Here is a 21,412-nt window from a genome sequence, read left to right as displayed (position 1 = left end):
AATAAATAAATAAATAAATGTCTTGTTTTCCTTGGTGTGATGTAAGATACCTTACATAGGATCAGTCTCCCCATTATTTCATTGACAATTGCAGCCGTCTTGTGGAGAAGACTTCACTAAGAAAGACAGGCTGGGCCACATGAGCTCCATGGTTGAGTAAGGTGATGTCTCTGGTCCAATTCTGGTAATTCAACTACACTTCTCTCTTTCTCTCATGTAATAGCTTATAGTAAACTCATCCTCCATGAATTATAAACTGTGAAATCACATTAGGGTTACTACATTTGGACTGTAAACAGCCAATCATTAGATGGCAGTAAAGAGTTTCATATATTTTTGTGCTGTCACCTAGAAAAATGGGTTAAGTCAAAAATCGGCTGAAATGGGTGAATACAGCTTTTAGATACATTGATGATATTCAATCTGCCACTCTATCTGCACAAGAGGAGACTTTGGAGTCAGATCTGGCCAATTTTTCATGGACATATATCTCCCCTGGAGTCCCATATCCGTATTAGAACTTATTTGCATTCTCAACCCAAAGTGTTGAGGTGATTTTTATCCTTTATGAAGCAATCTGAGGAAAACTAGCTTTATTTCCAAAGGAGCATGCCCTTATTTTCAGTCTGTCAGCGCAGTTGCTGTTCCTTCCATTATCCAGTTGATAGTTCTTTTATAATCCAAGGACTGTGTGATGGTTCAAGAAAAGCTGAAGAACTTTCGTTCTGTATCTTAACAAATCCTGAAAGGAGCTAATTTTACCACCATGCCATCAGTAGCTGATTGTACTCTGTCCAATTATTTTTCTCGGCACGCACAAGAAAGGGTCTCGTTTCCTTTTTTGTGTGTGTACATGTAAGAGAGAATATTCTTGTCTTTCCGTTCTCCACCGTCCCTAACCCTGTGTGGTGTTTCAAGTCAGATCACAGTGAAGTGGATGTATTGATCATATTTACCTTCTGTGATTATTACATTTTTCAGGGTTTTGTATGTTTTGTTGCTTTTGCGTTCGTTGCTTTTATTTATATATTTTTATTCTTTCCGTTCTTTATAATTGTCGTGAACTTACCCTGAATCACATAGGAGAGATGGGCAGCCATATAAATTGAACGAATAAACAAATACACAGGCTGTAGAATGAGATCGAGTTAAACATGGTTTCGGGCACGATACTTTTACAAATCAGCCACTTTGTTTTTTCTCTTTTCGTCTTCGCTTCCCCCGCTGTCTTTCATTTCTTTTTTTCCTTTTTTTTTTTTTTTGGTCTATGGAATTTTCCTGGGCTTCGGGCATTGCCAGGCATTTGTCAGAAGCAACATTGCATGAGAGCCTGAACAGCTACTCATTGCAAAACATGTGCTGCGTGCTGCTGACTAATTTCCTTCGGTGTATAATTGAGGGCTGACTCAAAGCTCAGATTTGGCCACCTCCTTGCAGCGCTGAGCAAAGTTGAGCTTGGGTTGGAATTACCATCAAAGCAAGCAGGATACCTCCACTCTGTCCTGTTTACAATGCACAACAGGGTTTGGGCAGAGAGGAAATTGTTCGTTCTCCGCAATTCTCCGCGTGGCTTGGATGAGTCAGGGGATGTGCTTTTGGCAATCGGAGGGGCACGTGGCCACCTTTGTATGCTAATAGGAGGCAAGGTCTCTTGCTGGGAATTGACATTTCCCTCTATTCTTAGTGAATGATTTCAAGACTCAGAGAGCTGAGTTTCTTGCTTGCTATGAATAGTACAGGAGACCGGTCTCATCTGGCAGGCAAGTTTTCTAGATTTTTTTTTTAGTCACCTAAGAATGGAACTTTCCAAAAAGAAGAAGAAAAAATGAAAGTGCTGTATGTCACACCTTATTTCTCTTGCCCTCTTCTTTCGACACCTGCTTTCTTTGATCTCTCTCTTTCTCTCTCTCTCTCTCTCTCTCTTCCTTCTCTCTTTTTCTGTCAATCAACTTTGGAAGTCAGGACTACTCTAGGATAGAATATCTCGGCCTGCAGGTGGACTATGTAGGCTCCTTGGAGGCACAAAGAAATGGATAACAATACAAAGCGTTCCTGTTTTCCAAAGAAGAAGATAACCAGGAGAGTTCATTCCCCCATTGTTGGGCCATGTTGGCTGGCAGAATAAATGGATTGCTCAGGAAAACCAAGACTGAAAGTGGGAACCATTGCTGTATGTGAGTGTTTTCAATCAGGTGGCTGATTGATTGTATGCTTTGCTATTTTTTTTTCTTTACTAGGTAATGTGTTTCGAAAGTTATGTTTGCCTACTGATGCAAAGGACTAGGGCTGCAGTACATTGGCAGAACACACGTTTACCTTCACTATGTCTCAGAGTTGATCCTTGTTGTCTCTAGTTAAAAGGATTGGAGACAGGAGATTTTTATTATTTTTTTGCTGGTTGAGATACATATATTTATTACATATTTAACTACACTTGCTGTTTGGCTGGTCTCCGCTGAATGACTGAAAGCAGCTTTCTGGTTTTTCCATTATTTGATCCACTTGATGTTGTACATGAGTAACTTTCCTTAGTCTTGATCAGGCAGAGTGTCTCAGGATGGTGATATCTATCTCACAGTTGAATAACAGAATAACAGAGTTAGAAGGGATCTTGGAGGTCTTCTAGTCCAGCCCCCTGCTATGGTAGGAAACGCTATACCATTTCAGATAAATGGTTGTCCAAATCCTTCTTAAAAACCTCCATTGTTGGACCACCCACAACTTCTGGAGGCAAGTCACTCCACTGATTAATTGTTTTCACTGTCAGGAATTTTTTTCTTAGTTCCAGGTTGCTTCTCTCCTTGATTAATTTCCATCCATTGCTTCTTGCCCTACCTTCAGGTGCTTTGGAGAATAGGTTGACCCTCTCTTCTTTGTAGCAACCCCTTAGATATTACAACACTGCCATCATGTCACACCTAGTCCTTCTTTTCATTGGACTAGACAGTTGACATACCCAATTCCTGCAACTATTCTTCATATGTTTTAGCCTCCAATCCTCTAATCATCTTTGTTGCTCTTTTCCGCACTCTGCACTCTGACACCTTGCTTTTTTGATGTCCACCACGGGCCAAGTTGCCTCTGGGAGATTTGGTTCTAAAACTCAAGCTTGACTTTGAGTCCATCATCAAGCTGTTGTTTTTCCCTCAGCCCTAGTATTCTAGCTATTCACTGGGAATTACAGTGTATGAAAGGGGGGGGGGAAATAAATCCAGAATTTAGAACATCTGGCAAATGAAAGAAATCTGAATGGATATTCATGATATTTTGGACTTTTGGCATCTCCTGCCTTCCAGATCTGTTTAGATACAAGTTCCCTCATCTACATCCATTTGGGAGTAAAATAGGTAGTTTTCAGAAAATAATTATTCTGCTTGACAAGTTGTAAGTTATGTAGTTCTGTTTTACAGTTTCTGTAAGTTTTCAGGTAGAATGTTGCTTCCATCTAACTCAAAAGAACTTTGAGTCAAATTATTACGTTATTAAAATATACGGATGCAGGCAGTGTATGTATTGGGCCACAAGAAGCAAGGATTGTTGTACTAATCGTTAAAAGCAATACTGTTCTTGGATTGATTAGGAACAGAAAGGGTTTTCCTGTTGTGAGTAGGTGTGAATTGAGAACCTGTTATGAAACTGGATTCAAGGCAGCTTCTTGCATCACAGATTGGCAAGAAAGGATACGGACACAGTTGAAGCAGCCTCATTATGTTACAGCTAGGAGTATGTGCTAAGTTCTGCAATTTGTACAGTACAAACAGTTCGTACGGGATTTATTATATATCTTTTTCTTTCCCACTCTGCTTCTGGGGACGAAGATGGGAGTACTTGCGCTTGGAAAAGGAGAATATAACAAGAAATATTTTCATTTAAAAAAATGAAATGGCTCTTTTATAACCTTTTTTTTTTTTTTTTGTTGACCTCTCCACTCAGAGAGCAGAATGAATTGGAAATGGAAGCTTCATTGGTGTGTTTTTTCCCTCCCTCCCCTTCCTTTCATTTGCCTGCAGCTGATTCAGGAATCTTCCAGTAGCAGATGAAAGAAAGCTGCAACGTTCCTGACTGCAAATGGATTTGATGCTTGGGATGATTTTAGCCACCGCCTTGTTGAGGACTATATGAGAGTTTGATAGTTTAGCCCAAGTGGTAAGTTAAACACAGTCTTCCTTTAATCCTTTATTATAGTGGTTCTCAACCTGTGGTCCATGGACCCCTGCGGGGGGGGGCGTTTATAGGGGCCCCGTGAAGGCTTGAAGAAATGTTACGATTTAACTCTTGAGTTAAGTCTTGGTGGTCCGTAGCCATGGTCCATGGCCACAAAAGGTATTTAAAGGGGGTCCGTGGTGAAGAAAAGGTTGAGAACCACTGCTTTATTGTATTATGTTTTTAACATGTTTCACTATCTAGGCCATTTTATTACTATTCCCATTTTAGAGCTAAAGAACTGAGGGTGTAGGACCATGCCCAACTGACCATTCTTCCTCCTTAGCTTAATTGGAGGAGGGATACCCCAAGCCCAGTTTGGGGAAAAATAGGTACTAGTTCAGAAACCCCCTAGGCAAATCATTCTTAATTCACCTTATCCCATGATTTGCCTGTAGGCTGATCGTGCCTTTCTCATTCCATCTAAAATAGGAAATTGTTTCCCGTGTATCTCTTGGAACCATTATAATGTGATACGATTATGAATGCTTACTATCCTTTGTAAATATATATTTATCATTTTACAACCATCTAATTCACAAAAGGCAACTCTGGGCGGTGTACAATCCTCATAGATTACTACTGTCATCGTAACCCCGCCTGTATTTTCATTTCTGTAGCACATATGGACAAGTGGGGTGATGCTAAGAGATGGTGACTAGTTGAAGACTAGCTGGCGAGTTCAGGGCAAAGAGAAAGTTTGCATTTGAAGAACAACGTACTTACTTACTTTGTGATTTTGCTTATAGTATGATTCTCGGCATTTCCAGGGAGAAAGAGACAAAGGCAGATTTATTTATTTATTTATATTTCATATTTCTTACTCTCCTTGGAGAGGGGCTCTGTGTGTTGTCCACACAAATAATCCGACTCCTTGTAAGGCATTTTAATTTGCTTGTGGTTTATATTGTACCTCCTGGCCTGCATCAGCTTGTATCACCGAAACCAATCTTGCTTGAGAACTGCCTCACTCTCTGTGATTTATTTATTGTTCCATGTGGATGGTAATGGTGGACATTTTAAGTTATATTGTCGAGCCTCTGTGTAATTGCTTCAGAAAAGAGATGGACCAAATCCTTTGCCAAAATTTTCCCGTCACAGTTTTGTGATCCCAGAAGAGTCTTTGGCAGTGGCCTACCTACCCAGTTAAATATTTGTGGGAATAACTGGCCAAATATTTGAATTGGCATTTCGATTGACATTAAATATTTGGCAGTCTTACGATTTTTTAATTTTTTTTTAATTTTTTGGAATTTGAGAATTTACAGGTGATTCATTCGGAAGAAGACAGACGGTTAGCTGGTTTGCAGTGAAGTTTAGTCATGGATTGTATTTGGTAGCTGGCATTCTGACAGTTAATTGTATGCAATCAAGGATATTTGATCAAAGAGAAATGAGAACACCCCTGGCATATATTGGGGGTACTCATACAAAACGATTCAACTGAAACATGACTCTTATCAGAAAATACCCTTTTACTAGAAGACAAACTGGTAAAGTTACTCCCTTTCATTCCATACCCATACATAGGCTCACCCCAGACACACTACCTAGATGTTTCTTATATCTCACTCTATTCTGTGTGTGTGTGTGTTGTTGTTGTTGTTGTTGTTGTGAGGACTTGGGCATACTTCCAAACAAAACAGTGAACAGGTGTGGAATTTATTTTATTTATTTATTTTTATTTATTATTCGAATTTATATACCGCCCTATCTCCCAAAGGACTCAGGGCGGTTTACAGGCATATAAAACATCAAAATCAATAAATTAAAATAATCCTTAAAAAACTTATTCTAGCGCCCGAATTATTAAAAATAGAAATATAAATATCAAATATAAATATTAAAATCAATTTAAAACCCCTCTAAATTTAAAAATCTAAGCCAGTCCTGCACAGATGAATAAATGTGTCTTGAGCTCGCGACGGAAGGTTCGAAGGTCAGGAAGTTGACGGAGTCCTGGGGGGACTGCCTGAATACATGGCTATATGAATAAAGATCAGTCTGGAAGGAAATGCTTTGGTTTTTACTAGAAAGTTTCCTATTTACTTTTTGTCAAGGAATCATTAAACCCGAATCTCCAAATTATACATTCAAGTAGAGCCAGTATGACTACCACATTCCCAGGGGATATCTTTGGACATTTTGGTACTCCTGAGTACCATTTTGATTGGACATTTCTACTTCTAAATTGCAATGAAATGGGCTCCATGTGTAGCATATTGTATGTTGTTCAAGGAGCAAGGCATGTTGTTGCATTTGCGTGACTGCAGTTTTCTAAACCTGCTAGTTTTAATTATTTTTATTTAATAAACAAACTTACGTGGCTGCCCACATACCAAAAGGAACTCTGGATGGTGAACAAAAAAAAAATCTCCATAACTTCCACTCCTCTTTCAAAAGTATAGAAGGGGAAAGGAAGAAGAAAGTGGTTGCAGTTATGTGATACGCTTAACCGAATCAAGTGGAAGAGCACATTCACACGAGATGCTTTATTAGTTTTAACTATGGTTAGAGGTAGGGGTTGGTGTTGTTTCTTTAGCTTGTTTGTGCTAACACATCCCATTTTGTTTATGGTTAGATACACTACATAAATTAAGAACATGGGTTAATTGTGGATGCAGCCAATGTGTGTGAATCTTTGGATTGTTATGAATCTCAGTAACGTGGTTTTTTTACACCTGTATTATGCTAATGTTACATGCCGTTGGATTGGTTTTATTCTTTTTGCCACAATTGTTAAGCGAATCATTGCACTTGTTAAGTGACTCATGCAATCCTTAAGCAAATCTGGCTTTCCCCCCATTGGCTTTGTTTGTCGGAAACTGGTTGGAAAGGTAACCAATGGTGATCACATGACCCCGGGACAGTGCAGCTGTCAAAAATACATGCCAGTTGCCACATGTCCGAATTTTGATCACGTGACCACGGGGATGCTGCAGTGGTCGTAAGTTGAAAGCTGATCACTTCATTGTTTTTCAGTCCATTGTAACTTTGAACAGCCACTAAAGGAATGGTTGCAAGTTGAGGACGACCTATATCAATTTGGAGCTAGCTTCAGCAGCAACATTGAGTGGTTTAGAAAATTCTAAATATATTTGGAAATAATTCTTTGCGGTTCCTTTTGTCCTGATATCCAAAGTGAAAACCACATCCAACTTTCCTTTTCTTCCTCCCACATTCTGGGATAATGGTTGTTTCTAGAGCAGTGTAACCATGTCTGATGATAACTATCACACACTGCTAGCTATTTTTGCCTCTGTTTTTTTTTTTTTTAAGTTGTCAAATTCCTCTCTCTATCACTGCAATTTGAAGCTGGCTTATTAAGGAGATGAGTACAATTACAGAGATGTTTATTCAGAAATAGCCCATTGAGCTCATTAAGACTTATTCCCAGATCACTCTCTAGAGGAATGCAATCTTTTCTATGGAACCTACTAGGAGTTTAAGCAGACTTCCTTAATACTCCAGTATGACTGCTTTCAACATATTGATTGTCCTGTGGCAAACATTGAGTTTAAGATCAAATGGTGGAACAGTTAAATAAGGTCTTCAGAGCTTGACGATGTCATGTGAAATTGAGCATGACAATGTGGGGAGGCTGAATTCCCTCTGGGATACTGAAGGATTCTTTTCAATTAAGTGTGGTCAGTCTGATGATCTCCAGAGGTTATCGCCTTGAAAAATTCCAACCACCGTGGCGGCACGTACAAATTATACCGTTGAAGAGAACTAGCCAATGGCTCATTTCTTACAACCCATCATAAACTTGAAGCTCAGGATAAGTAAGTCACCAGTGAATTGGCAGCATGCACATTTTGGGAAGAAAAATATAATGACTGAACAAAATGAATAATTTAACCCGAGGGTCTGGTTTGATTATCCCACTAAGGCAGAGGCCTGCAAACTTGGCTCTTTTAAGACTTGTGGACTTCAACTCCCAGAGTCCCTTAGCCAGCTTTGCTTTGCTCTGGGAGTTGGTCCACAAGTCCTAAAAGAACCAAGTTTGCAGACCCCTGCACTAAGGCACTAAGGCTATCATAAGACTATAAGACTCTTAACAGTGGCCTGTTAAGAGGTGGTTTTTTTTTAAAGACCTTCTGATTCCTGAAAGCCAACTTGGGTCTTCAACAATTATTTATATTTTATTAATCCATTTATATTTTATATTTCTTTACCACCTATCTCTCTCAGAGAAGGGCTCAGGGAGGTATACAATATAATACAGTTCTTTGTGCAATCTTGGAAGAATCGTCCAGGCACCTGGAATGGAATAGAGAAGGTAAATGAAACTTCCATGGAAGTTTGGCTTTGACATGCGTGTCCCGAAGGTTCTTTTCCAAAAAGCAACTGGCCTTTCTTGTTTTTTTCCTTGAAAACGTTTCGCTTCTCATCCAAGAAGCTTCCTCAGCTCTGAAGGAGATAAGTTAGAGTTTTCAAAGTTCCGAAGAAGCTTCTTGGATGAGAAGCGAAACCTTTTCAACGAAAAAACCCAACAAAGTCCAGTTGCCTTTTGAAAAGCACCTTTGGGACATCTATGACCTGGATGACTGAGAATTTCCATAGACTTTGACAGGGATGCAATTCAGGCAGAGAAACCTATCAGTTCGGTCTAGAATTGAACCCAGGACCATTTCATACAAAGTAGCTGCTGCCCCACTTTTTGATTGCTGGAGGTTTACAATTAGAGGTCACAGAGGCATATGCCAACGATGTTCCTGTACAGGTAGTCCTCGACTTACGATCACAATTGAGCCCCAAATTTATGTTGGTAAGCAAGACAACGAAATGAATTTCCCCCCATTTTATGACCATTCTTGCTATAGTTGTTAAGTAAATCTCTGTAGTTTGTTTTTTTTAATTTGAATTTATATCCCGCCCTTCTCCGAAGACTCAGGGTGGCTTACATTGTGTAAGGCAATAGTCTCATTCTATTTGTATATTTATATACAAAGTCAACTTATTGCCCCCCCAACAATCTGGGTTATTTATTTTATTATTTATTATTTATTTATTTATTTTATTTTTCATATTTTTATACCGCCCTATCTCCCTAGGGACTCAGGGCGGTTCACAGGCAGCTAAAAATGTACATATAAATACAAAATAAAACATCGATTAAAAAACTTATTCCAAATAGCCGAATAATTAAAAATAACAATATACATAATAAAACCCATTAAAACCAATTTAAATTTAAAAACTAGTCCAGTCCTGCGCAGATAAATAGATGTGTTTTAAGCTCGCGGCGAAAGGTTCGGAGGTCAGGAAGTTGACGAAGTCCTGGTGGAAGTTCGTTCCAGAGAGTGGGAGCCCCCACAGAGAAGGCCCTTCCCCTGGGTGTCGCCAGACGGCACTGCCTAGCCGACGGCACCCTGAGGAGTCCCTCTCTGTGAGAGCGCACGGGTCGGTGAGAGGGTCCTCATTTTACCTACCTTATAAAGGATGGAAGGCTGAGTCAACCTTGGGCCTGGTGGGACTCGAGCCTGCAGTAATTGTAATTGCAGGTAGCTGTGTGTTAATAACAGGCTGCATTAGCCTGGTGAGCCACTTCCCAGCCCAGTTGTTAAGTATAACACGGTTGTTAAGTGAACCTGGCTTCCCCTGTTGACTTTGCTTGTCAGAAGGTTGCAAAAGGGGATCACATGACCCCAGGACACTGCAACCGTCATAAATATGAGTCGGTTGCCAAGGGTCCAAATTTTGATCATGTGACCATGGGGATGGTCATAAATGTGGAAAAAAATGGTCATAAATCACTTTTTCCCCAGTGCCATTATAACTTCAAACGGTCACTAAATGAATGGTTGTAAGTCGAGAACTACCTGTAGCAGACTGGTAGGGTTTTAAGATTCACCGGGAGAAATCTTATCAACAAAACTTACCAATAAATTACATAATGTCCTCAAACGTACCTGCCATGTTTTAGTTTTTGAAAGTCCTGGGAGTCAAGGTCACAGAAAGAGTCACTTTATGGTGGTGCTTGTGGAGGTGGGTACACCCCAAAATAAAAAAGGGGGAGAAAGTGGAGATAAATATGTTGCTCGAATTCATCAAAGGAAAAAGTGCGGATAGAGAAACAGGATCTGTTTTTACCTGGGACTTTTTGTTTTCCCGCCTTAAATCTTCCAGTCCAGCTACTTTGTGGACTCCCAAGAGAAATGCGGTTTACTCTTATCTTAGGGAAAGGGAGGAAGTGCTCCAGTTTTACGGCTCTGTGATTTGTAACTGTCAGATTTCCCGAAGCACAATAGTCTGGCATCAGGTTTCTCCCAGCTGAGACCAGTGGGGCTTAATTGTTGAGAAAGCCAAAGCCAAGACCACATCAAAGGGAAAAAAGGCAACTCTATCTGCAGCCAATTGCTACCCATCCACCTGCATGGTGGGGGAGAAACAGCCCCTCGGGATTGGTTTACTGAAATGGCTTTATAGTATTAATTCTTCTCAGCAAATGAGAGCTAACAGTGGATTTGCTGGATTTGGCACATAAAATTGCATTAAAAGGGAAATATTGTTTTTTGTTGGAGGTGTCAGTGCATTCACACACGAAAGAACTGGCATGAATCTGATCTCATTCCTCTAAGACAGGTGCGAGCTGGGTTCTCGCAATAGACTCAACATTAGTGAAACTTTGACTTAATTTAATTTCTAAGGTCATGCACTCCATTGAATCTTTGTCACCCCATCCCCATCACGAACCTCAAAAGCTGGATTTTCTCCATACACTATGCCATTGAAAAACCCTAGTTATTAAAAAAACCAATAATACATGTGTATAAATGTAGCTGTAGGTCTTAAATATGCAAAATTTGATTCATATTAATCTCAAAGAGGTTTCCTCCCCCCCCCCTTTTTTTTTTTTTGGCATTTTTTTCTACAAACCCTACCTAGTCCCTTGGATTGGTTGATGTCACTCAGGAAAATGGGTTAGTTCAGGAAGCAGATCAGGATGTATGGCTTACAAACCATAAAAATAGAAAATGTGAAAAACTATGCAAAAAAATAGAACCAATGAGACAGACAGCATGGGTATGAGAACTTCCTACCCCATCAACCACCTCCAGTAGTGGGCACCCCACTTGGCAAAACCAAGTTTTAATATTTTTCTGGGAAGGTCGAAACAGGGGTGAAATCCAAATTTTTTCCCTACCGGTTCTGTGGGCGTGGCTTGGGCGTGGCAGGGGAAAGATACTGCAAAATCTCCATTCCCACCCCACTCTAGGGCCAGCCAGAGGTGGAATTTGCCAGTTCTCCGAACTACTCAAAATTTCCGCTACCAGTTCTCCAGAACCTGTTAGAACCTGCTGGATTTCACCCCTGGGTCAAAAGGATGGGAACAATTCTCACCTCCAGTGGGAGGCCACTATGAAAAAGGATCTGCTCCTTGAATCTGCCTGTTGGAATTCCTAAGCAAACGGGGTCCTTAGCAGGCCCTTTCTGTCGGAGTGAGTAGGGTCCGTTAGTCCCATTGGGATGAGATGGCTCCTCAGATACCCTGGACCCATGTCATATAGGTCTTTTAAGGTAATAAATAAACCTTTGAGCTTGTTGATTGAAAGGTCGCAGCTCAGCGGTTCGAATCCCTAGTGCTGCCATGTAACGGGTGAGCTCCCGTTACTTGTCCCAGCTTCTGCCAACCTAGCAGTTTCGAAAACACATAAAAATGCAAGTAGAAAAAATAGGGATCACCTTTGGTGGGAAGGTAACAGCGTTCCGTGCGCCTTTGGTGTTGAGTTATGCCGGCCACATGACCACGGAGACGTCTTCAGTCAGCGCTGGCTTTTCAGCTTTGAAATGGAGATGAGCACCGCCCCCTAGAGTCGGCAACGACTAGCACGTATGTGCGAGGGGAACCTTTATCTTTACCTTAAGCTTCCTATAGAGTCACTTGGTTGAGTTGGGCAGCTATAGGAATTGAATTGAATTGAATTGAATGAATGAATGAATGAATGAATGAATGAATGAATGAATGAATGAATGAATGAATGAATGAATGAATAGCCAGCCAGCCAACCAACCAACCAACCAACCCCTTGAATTGGACTTGGAAACAAACTGGTAACCAGTGCAGTTCATGCAACAGTGGGGTTTATATGTGTCACCCTCTGGGCCCTCAGAACTATGCACAATGCCCTAACACTTAAACTTATACACTTCTTCAAAATGCTTTTACAGCCTTCTCTAAGCAGTTTACAGTGTCAGCGTATTGCCCCCAAAAATCTTTCCTGACAGTTAGAACAATTAATCAGTGGAACAACTTGCCTGCAGAAGTTGTGAATGTTCCAACACTGGAAGTTTTTAAGAAAATGTTGGATAACCATCTGTCTGAGATGGTGTAGGGTTTCCTGCCTGGGCAGAGGGTTGGACTAGAAGGTCTCCAAGGTCCCTTCCAACTCTGTTGTTATATTATATTAATCTGGGCCTGTTTCTAGAGGTAGACATGCCATTGTCACTCTAATTTGGCCTCTGCCTAAAGCTAATTCTTTCTCCAAGCCCAATTCTCAGTCTCTTGAGGAAGAAACTAAGAGAATGGGAATGGGGGTGACAAGGATTTCAGCCGTGGAACCGTTTCTCATTTCAAACCTACTAGCTTATCCCTCTAGTACCTTAACAGAGATATTCTTAGTTTCCTTCTAACGACAAGGAAGCAATTATTTTCACCGATAACAGAGGAATTGCAGGTAACTGTTTACAAAACAGATTCCTGGATTCTTATCAGCTTGTGAGCCATTTCATTAGGAGTGTCCAACTTTGACAACTTTAAGACTTGAGGGCTTCGACTCTCAGAATTCCTCAGCCAGCCAGGCATTATATCTCTGCAGCTCTTTAGCAGTGCATCCCACCAGGGTTTTCACAACCAGCACTGCAGAAGGGTGTGTGTGATTAAATAATAGAGAGGACAAGCACCGAACTGTTTCAGCATAAAATGTGTTCTGTTCTGTTTGAATTCAACCCAATTGTTCCATCTTCCTCACTGTTTAAGTCTTCATCTCGACATAACTGGATCTTCCTCAGGCTATTTTAGAGTTTGTAGAGTACCCCTTAGAAGTTTTCCCAGGTGATGCTGATGTAGAAGTGATAGAACTTAGATTTTTCTCCAATTATTGTTATTAGCATATTAATGTTTTTACAGAATTTCCCCCAGAATGCTAAGTAATGATTGCCATGCACTTTTTCTCTAGTCCAGAGGTCTCCAACCTTGGTCCCTTTAAGACTTGTGGACTTCAACTCCCAGAGTCCCTCAGCCAGCAAAGCTTAAAGGGACCAAGGTTGGAGACCCCTGCTCTAGTCTATCAACCTGAAATACACAATAGAGGAGCTGTAAGAAATAACAAAAAAAACTTTGTCCAAGGTGCTGATATCAACAAGGGCTTTGGGAAGGAGATTTCAGGCGGATGAACTCAGACCTTATCCTCACTTCTTCAGGTGGAATGGGGAAGAAAAGTCAACCAAGTGCTGGGGAATTGCTGTTGATTGCGTAATACGGGGCAATAAGAAAGCATTCATAACCAAAGCTACTACCAGCCCTCTCTTTCTTTCTATAAACATGCTATCACAAGCTTCTGCTGGAGGACATGATAAATCTTGTTGCCAAAATACCATGCTAGAGAAGAATGCATTAGATTGGAGGCAAGGTATGTTTGGTTTTTGTGGATTCACCAAAATAATACGTGGGGGCGGATATGTGTATGTGTGTAAATTCCAGTACAGGCAAGCGTGTCTGGTTTATATGTGTAACATCTGCATTCTTGTTATTGAGGTGCGCTTGACCCTTGCCCAATTTCTTTTGAGACTTCTTATTTGGCAGAGGTTCTATCAGCACCGAGACCTTTAGGAAGTGTAAAATTTCTTAGCCTGTTGGCATGGGTCTTGGATTCTCCACCATCATTTGTTTTGCTGTACGTGCGAAGCAGCTATATATTTATTTATTGGGTTTTTATAGTTGCCCATCGCATAAATGTGACTCGGGGAGGCCTGAGGAGTCGCTGGTGCTCTCTGAGCTTCGTTGTTTTCTTGCAAACAACCCAAACCAGGTAACATCATTAGAGCACCGGTTTTACATTGATGCTGGCCGGGGGAATTCTGGGAGTTGAAGTCCACCCATTCTAAAGTTGCCAAGTTTTGAGAGACTCCGGTGTAGACAGTCATCTGTTGTTACTCAGAACAAATTGGAGATCAGCTAAGATGGAGGCAGTAATCCAGCTTTGATTCCATCGTTTCTGATATTCCATAAAGATAATTTAATTAATCCATAACAAGACTCGGAAAGTGGAATATTAGAGAAGTAGAGGCAAGAGACTGAAAGATAAATTGCCAGTGGTGGCATCTTCTACTTAAGGCCAAACTGCGTGCATGTGCTTTGCCAAGATATTTGTTGCTAGGTGGCAGAAAGGACCCTCTTGATGTCTTGATGTAGGAAGGATGAATAGGAGCATCAATAAAAATATGGAGGAATATATTTAAACTTCATTATTTCACTAATACTATTAACAAGAGAAGATTCAATGCAGTGTGGTTGGCTTCCTCTTTCTGGAAATGTTCCACTTTTGGGGTTTTCCTTTCCTCTCTCCACGCGAGATTTGTCTTTCCATTTTGTTCATGGTCTACACATTTATACTTCCCTGATACTTCGAGCCCAGCAGATCAAGATGCAATGCCATATTGGCCTCCATGATTGTGTCTCATTTAATGGGTAACCCAGTGAGGGACAATGAAGTGTTTAAGGAGGTAATACGAATGAGACTTCAAAATTTATAGCGTGACAATTCACAGGACCAATGTCTGTGGAGATCCAGGTCTTGGTTTTCCGAAAGGTGCTTTTGCAAAAGGCAACTGCACTTTCTTGGGGTTTTTTCCCCCTTGAAAACATTTTGCTTCTCATCCAAGAAGTTTCTTAGGTTCTAAACTGAAGAAGCTCCTTGGATGAGAAGTGAAAAGTTTTGATTTCAAACGTTTTCAAGAAAAAAACCAAGTCTTGTTGCCTTTTACAAAAGCACCTTTGGGACAATTCACAGGGCCATGTGTTCTCTCATGTTCTCTAAATGAAAATGTAAAAGAAAGTTGTTTCAAATAATGGAATATTTTTCTTCTTTTCTGTGCTGAATTCAAACCATTAACATTCCATTTCAAAAATTTATTTGCCATCACTGGCCTCTTGAAGCTTCTGAGCAATTAGCTGAAGACTCTCACTCTTCGGCTTGGCTCCTCCCACAGCTTCAGTAGTAGAATCCCGTTCCTGTCTTTGAAGTCATTCCTCTATCTCCTTAAGCCTAATAGCTCCCCTTGTCACTCTTTGTTCTTGAGATACTGACATCACAGGTGCAGTTTCAGCTTCCCCTCTCTGTTTCTCTTGAAGACTTTTATCCACTGTTTCTACATCCACTTTCAATACATTAAAAAGAAAATCTTTTGCTTTCAACTCAGTATCAATTCGATATCTCCTGCCTTGAAAAAATACTGTTAAGCCAATTGGAACCTCCCATCTATATTGAATCTGATGCTTCTTAAGCTCTTGTGTAAAAAATCTAAAGTCTCTCTTATCCTTTAACATTTTTGCAGGGATCTCTTTCAAAACCAACACCTCCTGTTCTCCTATTTGCAATTTCTTTTGGTATGTAGCTTGCAAAATCTGATTTCTCATTGTAGAAGTCAAAAAATAAATTTGATTTTCGTATACCAATTTAAATTTTAGAATGCTCACATGGATCTAGCCAAAACAGCAATGCCCATGTCCAATACTGGCAAATTTGAGAGTCCTAAAATTGCTGAAAAGAGCAAGAAGCCAACTATAAGGGGCGATTCTAATCATAGATGCGAAAGAAAACCATGGCAGGAAGCAATCTTATGCGTTAGTGTACTTGAGTTGCTACAGTCCAAATGCTGTTATACTGTGGCCTACACAGCTCAGCTAGCATGAACTGAGCTATTATACTTAAGTTGTTATACTTATTATACTTTTGTCACAGTCTGCCGGATCTTTGGGTTTCAGCCATAGGATACTTGCGCTCCTGAAGATCTGTCCGGGTTTATCTTTCCCAACTGAGTTAGCAAATATATTACAGTTCAGATTGAGCATTCCGTAACAACCCTGGATAATCCTGTGCAGAGGTATTAGGTAGATTAGATTAGGGATCAAGATTGAAGGAGAAGTTGGGCTTGTATAATAAACCAAATCAATTACAGATCTTGCTGTTCCATCTCTACAACATGAGCACCTTGCTGAGTTTTGGTTATTTTATTTTGTGGATTAGCAATTTGTGAGAACCCAGCCTGTCTGGTTAGTTCATTGGCTAATGGAACCCAGAAAATTCGATGAATTCTGTTGTTCGGGTTAGGCGTGCTTAGGCGAAAACATCCATTAGCATTTTGGAAAGTAGATGATACTAAGGAAAAGTGATTCATTCAATAGGATGGATCAGGAATTGAGTAATATAAGGGAGTTTACTTTATCCATAAAGATCTCTGTGCATTATTATTTAGATGTATCATATGACCTGATTCACATGTTGCAGTAAATAATGGTTTGTTTGACCATGTTTTGTTGAATAAGCCACAATTAACTTACACTCATGGTGCACAAAGCTCACCTCACAATCAGGAGGCTGTGAGTTTGATCCTAGGTAGAGGCAGTTATTTCTCTCTCTGGGCACAGTGAGAATATATCTGCTGAAGAAAACTCTGCATTGGCGACAGGAAGGGCATCCGGCCATTAAAACACTGTGCTAGCTCCATTCAGTTGCCCAGACTCCACCCCGCAAGGGATTAGGGGGTCGTTAAAAGAAAATGATGATGCTATGGAGCACAAAGCAATAAAACACAGTTAACAACAATCTGAGTTCACAGAATAAAAGAGGCCAAGCTACTCTTCCAGTATGTAGGCTTCAATTCCCAGAATTCTTAGTCTCGGCTGTGATGAAGGGGGAATTCTGAGTGTAGCAATCCACTTTTAAAAGACAGCCCCATGGAGAAAGTCTGCAATAGAACCTAAACCAATCACAATGTAAATTTGTATCTGGACTCAAAGATTGTTACGCAGAGATGAAAGAAAAAAGTGGTGTTGTTGTTTTTTATTCTGACGGCTGTTTCCAGGCATGCAACTGATCAACTCCTGTTTGTAGCAATTGGTTGTTCCATGCAAGGCATATGGAAGCTCACACGAAACCCATCAGGGAGCCGCGCAAGGCCTTCCAGAGCTTTTGGGCAGGAAAGATGGAAGCGGTGACCTCTTTTTTTAAAGTAGCAGCTGGTTACAAGACCCAGGAACTGAATTGGAAATGTCAAAGAATTAAGTTGCACACAATAGTCTGAATAGGGAAGCGGAGGGGAAAGTATGTGTGTTTCGGGTGCGTGAGCAAGCGATTATGTGAGTGGGAGGTTAATTAAGTTGGCAAGTGGAGGGAGAAGCAGACACTTGGTTGAACAGTTGGCGAACATGAATTCAGAAATGGGCCAACTTCATTAGCAACCATCCTGGTTCCTTCACAAAGTGATACAGGGGGAAGAATAAACTGAGAGAAATTGGAAGCCTTGTTTTTTGGCCGGGGCGGGGGTGGGGGTGGGACAACAAGGCTGCCTGGGTGCAAACACCAGGCCTCCCTCCCTCCAGCAGGGACTGTGGGAGGAAGGTTAAGCTTCCACTCCCTGTACCCGTGTTCCTCATGAAAATTACAACCTGAAAGGAAGTATTACATAATAATAATAATTAAAAAAAAGGAACTAGGTGTGGTTGTTACCTGTACAATAAACCTAACGGCTGGTTTGTCCCCAAGAGGCATCCAGAATTACACTTAAATCTGGCGCCTTTTAATTCCATGGTATCTGTTTGCTCTTTCTTTATTTTAATTTATCTTCGCTTACGGAAGAACCACCATGCTCATTTGTTTTAGACGCATCATAACCCAAGGGAACTATCTAGCAGTAAGATACGGTGGCATGATACATTTATTCCTGGTAAAGTATCACCAATTGAAATGGGAAAATATTTCAGCTTGTAAGATAGAATTAATTACTGTCCCCCATTTATTTATTTATTTTAAATTAAGATTAAAGCTTAGCATGTAGCTGTAGTATAGCTGAGAAAATAGTTTACGTGGCCCAGTTGGAGGCCGTGGGCATCTTTCCGCAAAAAAAAAGTTATGGGGGGGAGTCAAAGCAGAAACAACAGTTGATTGGGTCATGAAAAAAAGTGACAAGCTGTGTGGTTGAGGGACAGCTATATATTATGTTCACACACCACTTTTAAGAACCCATTTATAGGATTGAGAAAATTTATTGGCACATAAAATATTCAAAAGAGTTTCCACAATAGGTAAATAAAAAACTAACAAGGATTAAGACCTCCAGGTTTAGAAAGTTGAACAAATGGAGCCACTGTGTTTTTAACTAACTCGTCTAAACACAGCCATAAAGAGAGGGAGGAAAAGAAAATTGCCAAGAGATTCTTGCAAGAGGGAAAACAAATAAAAAGAGTTGTAAAAATCATACGGCTTGTTATTGGGCATTAAATAATATTGTGGTAGTATTTGAGTGATGGAGTTTATCCCTTTTTTCGGGTGGGTTCTTTGTTCTTAGAAAGTCAGAGATTGTGTATCTTTTTCAGTGGCTTCTACTCTAAATTGCCCAGGTTGCACAAAAGTGGAGATCTCGCATTGTGAGAATGAGAAGAAAACAGATTCCTTTATTTTCCATCCTTTTCCTGTCTTCCCTGGGAAACCTAGAGCTCACTCACTGTGTCCAGAATAGAGGCCATTGGAAGCCAGTCTATAAGGTAGGCAGTGATTTAAGACTAGAAGAGTTATGAGTGCCAATTTGGTGTAGTGGCCAATGGGCTGGCTTAGAAACCAGGAGACAGTGAGTTCTAATCCTGCCTTAGGCATGAAAGCTGGCTGAGTGACTTTGGACCAATCACCAGGAGATGGTGAATTCTAGTTCTGCCCCAGGCCTGAAAGCCAATTAAGTGACTTTGAGCCAATCACCAGGAGACAGTGAGTTCTAGTCCTGCCTTAGGCATGAAAAAGTCTCAGCTGGGAGACTTTGGGCCAATCCCTCTCTCACAGCTCAACCTACCTCACAGGATTGTTGTTGTGGGGAAAATAGAAGAAAGAAAGGAGCATTATATGTATGTTCTCCACCTTAACTTCCTTATGAAGTAGTAAAGGCGGGATAAAAATTGGATAAATAAGTAAGAGGGATCCCTCTGGATAATATAACTTACATTTAATATTAAACTCTGTAACTGTATTCCTATTTAATTTGGAAGTAAAACTGAAAGTAAACTGAAGGCTGGTTTCTACAGCACACTAGAATAGAATAATGTGATGTGGGTTAACCATATGTTTGATATATCACATTCTGAGGCAATAGGAATCGTGCTTTGTAAATACAACTATAGAGTTTAATGAATCTGTGTAGCCAGCCAGTGAATAATCTGGGTTTTGTTGTTGTCATTAGACCTCAGCAGAACAGTTCCTTCCATTTTCCCAACTTCCTTGTGACTTCTCTAGAACCAAATCAGTTCTCATTGGAAGAGCTAGATTTCCCCTATTTTTTTTCCTACCACACTCTCAGTTTTGATGTGGAAGCAGACGCCAAGGTTTTTTTTATTATTTTATTTAAAAAAATAATTTTATTGAATATTTTACAATTTTAAAACCAAAGACGTAACAGAAAAAGACTTTTTTTCCTACCACACTCTCAGTTTTGATGTGGAAGCAGACGCCAAGGTTTTTTTTATTATTTTATTTAAAAAAATAATTTTATTGAATATTTTACAATTTTAAAACCAAAGACGTAACAGAAAAAGACAAAAAAAAAAAAAGAAGAAGAAAAAAGGAAAGAAAGAAAACATACACATACACCAAACGGTAAAGTACAAAACATAAGTAACAACATTATATAATTTTTTATAACTTTCTGCATCGACAGTTGTCTTTGCTTTTAAATTCAATTCTTCTATTTAATCCTTTAATCTTATATAGCAGGGGTCTCCAACCTTAGTAACTTTAAGACTTGTGGACTTCAACTCCCAGAATTCCTCAGCCAGCTTTGCTGTCTGAGGGATTCTGGAAGTTGAAGTCCACAAGTCTTAAAGTTTCCAAATTTGGAGACTCCTGTTATATAGCCATCTTAACAACTCTTGTAACCAAAATTGTTATATTTGCATCCTATTTATTTATAGTTGGTGTTTTAGCCTTGCCAATATTCAATACTTTTGGTTTTCAGTTAATCAAAAGTCAATTCACAAACTTATTTTGATTTCTATTTTCTAGCCACATACAGAATCTATTCCACACTTTATAATAGTCCGAATCATCTCTTTTTTAAATCTGGATTGTCATTTTATCCATTTCTGCACATTTGATAATCTTTTTAATTACTGTTTCTTCAGATGGTGTATTAATCTGTTTCAACTGTTGTGCATGGGTGATTCTGGCCACCGTTAGTATGTGCAATATTATGTAATATAAACTTTTCTCCATTTTCGTATCTATTATTCCTAAAAGAAACGACTCCAGTTTGAAATCAATCCTTTGGATTATAATCTCTTCTAGCCACCTCTTAATTTTATATCAAAATTTTTTAACATTGGGGCACCTCCACCACATGGTAGTATGTTCCTAATTTAGGGCCGCATCTCCAACATTTGTGTGATAAGTTTGGGTACATTTTTGCCAATCTCGCTGGTCGGACACCAAGGTTTAAATACCTGTTTAAATAGGTAAAGATTTCCTTTAGAAACGGAGAGAACTTCCAGCACTAGGCGTGCTTAATGCTTTAGTTGTTTGTTGTTTAACTTGGAAGTCAAGGTTACAGTCCTGCTGCTGTGGCCGTAAGCGCTCCACAATTGATCTATTGTTTTAGCGTTATTGCTACAACTTCCTGCTGTTTGATTGTGTTATTAAGTTATGCACACTATGTATTGGAGTGAAAGACTCGGCGAGGGGCGATTTGCGATTTTAAGAAAGCGTGTGCTTTTGGACTTGAACAACAAGTAGACTTGTTTGTCTCGAGGCTTGGATGCACAAAAATAGTATAGCTTTTTTTTTTTTTTTTGTATCTAGGAAACTGAACCAGTGATTTGTTCCTACGTAGTTATGCGGGTCAGTTTTTCTCAGCCGCAGCTACTTAACAGGATTGTTGCGTCGATGAAATAACATTGAGATTATGTGTACTGGCCAGAGATCCTTGGAGGGTGGGGGAATCACAACGA

The 21,412-nt window shown here is 40.0% G+C and overlaps 1 protein-coding gene across 8 annotated transcripts in view; it reads left to right on the top strand.

Moving 5' to 3' along the window:
- The window catches only part of LOC131201789 (uncharacterized), a 169,899-nt gene that overhangs the window by 88,947 nt on the left and 59,540 nt on the right, over positions 1–21,412 (top strand). For all 8 annotated transcript variants that reach the window (XR_009156010.1, XR_009156005.1, XR_009156007.1 and 5 more), the window contains exon 4: positions 4,011–4,146. The gene's annotated coding sequence lies outside the window, so the exon portion shown is untranslated. The remainder of the gene's footprint in view (positions 1–4,010; positions 4,147–21,412) is intronic.

Source organism: Ahaetulla prasina, chromosome 7 (genome assembly GCF_028640845.1).
Source record: "Ahaetulla prasina isolate Xishuangbanna chromosome 7, ASM2864084v1, whole genome shotgun sequence".
Taxonomy (NCBI): domain Eukaryota; kingdom Metazoa; phylum Chordata; class Lepidosauria; order Squamata; family Colubridae; genus Ahaetulla; species Ahaetulla prasina.
This window is presented reverse-complemented; position numbering and strand designations above follow the sequence as displayed.